General features: G+C 42.6%; 1 pseudogene across 1 annotated transcript in view; it reads left to right on the top strand.

Annotated features, from left to right (window-relative positions):
• The window catches only part of LOC105505507, a 10,575-nt pseudogene that overhangs the window by 5,170 nt on the left and 2,607 nt on the right, over positions 1-2,798 (top strand). The gene's annotated exons all lie outside the window — the stretch shown is intronic.

The raw sequence follows: 2,798 nt of genomic DNA, 5'->3' as shown, positions 1-2,798 counted from the left end.
AAAAAATTTAAAAAAAGGTTTTTTTGAGACAGAGTCTCAGCTCTGTCACCAGGCTGGAGTGCAGTGGCACTATCTGAACTCACTGCAACCTCTGCCTCCTGGGTTCAAGCGATTCTCCTGCCTCAGCCTCCCAGGTAGCTGGGAATACAGGTGCATTCCATCAAGCGCAGCTAATTTCTGTATTTTTAGTAGAGATGGGGTTTCACCATGTTGGTCAGGCTAGTCTTGAACTCCTGACCTCATGGTCCTTCTGCCTCAGCCTCCCAAAGTGCTGGGATTACAGGTGTGAGCCACTACACCTGGCTATTTTTCTTTCTTTCTTTCTTTCTTTTTTTTTTAAAAAAAAAAAACTTATTGCCTGTAATTAACATTAAGTCGAGTCTGTATCTTCTCATACAAAGTGAAGTATTTTCAGAATATTTTTGGTGGAAGGGGTTCATGCTTCAGAAAAGGGCAAGGCTACAGAGACATCTAAGATCCTCTCTAGCTCTAACATTCTATGCAGCTTTTGTAAACTGCTGTATCAAAATATTTTAAAATAAAAAATTAGTAGAGCTCAATTATAGAACTAATTGACTGAAATCTTTTCGTTACTTTGAATTTATATATAGATAAAAGTAAAGAATAATTACCGGGCACCGTGGCTCATGCCTATAATCCCAGCACTTTGGGAGGCCGAGGCGGGTGGATTGCCTGAGGCCAAGAGTTCAATACCAGCCTAGCCAACATGGTGAAACCCCATCTCTATTAAAAATACAAAAATTAGCCAGGCATGGTGGTGAACGCCTGTAATCCCAGTTACTTGGGAGGCTGAGGCAGGAGAATCGTTTGAACCTGGAAGACAGAGGTCGTAGTGAGCCAAGATTGAGTCACTGCACTCCAGCCTAGGTGACAGAGCAAGCCTGTCTCAAAAAACAAAAACAAAAATGAGAATAATCAATGAATTCTACATTCTCGAATTAGCACTTCGGATTTCAACAAATTTCAAGGCAGCATAAAGCAGTTTAATAGACTAAGTAATGATGATAAAATGATGGAAAGTTTTATGTTTCTCTTCATTACATCACGTTTTGTAAAGTCAATAGCAAATATATAAGTTCATAGCAACCATCTTTGGTAAATTAATATCAAGTACCTACATTAGTTGGGATTAAAGAATTATTTTATCTGACACTTCCCCAAATTATGATGTAGCTGACAGCAAGACAGTACTTATCAAATAGATCAAAAAATAGTGAGAGGATATGACTTCATGATTTTTCCTAGATTTAGTTCTTCTTGTCTGGACAAACTGGGAGTGAAATATAGATGAGAACTGCAACACATAAACATAGAACACCTTACTGCCTCCCATACAAAACTTATCTTTCTTTATCCTGTGCCAATACATGAAAGCTCATGCTCTATAATGGAGGCTTTTTTATGAACAGAAGAACTGAAATTCGTTTGTCCTTTTTACTATAAAGCAAGACCCATCTGGCCGGGTGTGGTGACTGACACCTGTAATTCCAGCATTTTGGGAGGCTGAGGCTGGTGGATCATGAGGTCAGGAGTGCAGGACCAGCCTGGTCAAGATGGTGAAATCCCGTCTCTACTAAAAACACAAAAATTAGCCGGGTGTGGTGGCTAATCCCAGCGTGTAATCCCAGCTACTCCGGAGGCTGAGGCAGCAGAATCGCTTGAAACCGGGCAGGTAGAGGGGTGGAGTGGGGCGGGGGTTGCAGTGAGCCAAGATTGCGCCACTGCACTCCAGCCTGGGCGACAGAGTGAGGCTCTGTCTCAAAAAAAAAAAAAAAAAAAGTCCCGTCAAGCTCAATTCTCCAAGGACACAAAGAAAAAGCAGCTCTAGATTTCCACCTCTGGTTATGGCAGACCAGCTCATATCAGTCAATTGTTACTGACAAAAACAACTAGAAAGGGTTAAATTTTAAAATACATATTTTTGAAGGTATTTGAGAATTACAAAGTCAGTGAAGACCTATGGCCCTAAGATCCAGGAGAGAAGGGGAGTCCAGAGAGGTAAGCCTCACTTTCAGTCTGTTTTTCTCTGAGTCATTTGCTGATTTTTAAGTGGCTGTCAAGAGTCACAAAGTCAGGTAGATAAACATTATATTGAAGGGCCGCTAAGAAGGAGGATTTCTTTCTTTCTTTTTTCTTTTTTTTTTTTTTTTTTTTGAGACGGAGCCTCACTCTATTGCCCAGGCTGGAGTGCGGTGGCGCCATCTTGGCTCACTGCAACCTCTGCCTCTCGGGTTCAAGCAATTCTCCTGCCTCAGCCTCATGAGTAGCTGGAATTACAGGCACGCGGCACCACGCCCAGCTAATTTTTGTATTTTTAGCAGAGACGGGGTTTCACCCTGTTGGCCAGAATGGTCTCCATCTCCTGACCTTGTGATCCACCCGCCTTGGCCTCCCAAAGTGCTGAGATTACAGGTACGAGCCACCGTGCCCGGCCAGGAGGGTTTCTTACATTCACCGCTGCTGCATTAAGAATAGAGATGAACCAAAAAATGAAATAAGCCTCATAAACCCTAAAATTCAGACTCTAATTAGCAAAATTCTAGACTGGATTAAATCGACCTGATCTGGCCGGGAGTGGTGGCTCATGCCTGTAATCCCAGCACTTTGGGAGGCTGAGGCAGGTGGATCACTTGAGGTCAGGAGTTCGAGACCAGCCTGGGCAACAGAGCGAGACTTCATCTCAAAAAAAAAAACAAAAAAAGAGTATGTCACTTCTCCCTGGTTCATCAACTCTGGGCAGGAGATGAGAATCATGTAAAAGGAAGGAAAATCTTGCA

The sequence above is a fragment of the Colobus angolensis genome, unplaced genomic scaffold, assembly GCF_000951035.1.
Source record: "Colobus angolensis palliatus isolate OR3802 unplaced genomic scaffold, Cang.pa_1.0 Scaffold126, whole genome shotgun sequence".
In the NCBI taxonomy this organism is placed as follows: domain Eukaryota; kingdom Metazoa; phylum Chordata; class Mammalia; order Primates; family Cercopithecidae; genus Colobus; species Colobus angolensis.
This window is presented reverse-complemented; position numbering and strand designations above follow the sequence as displayed.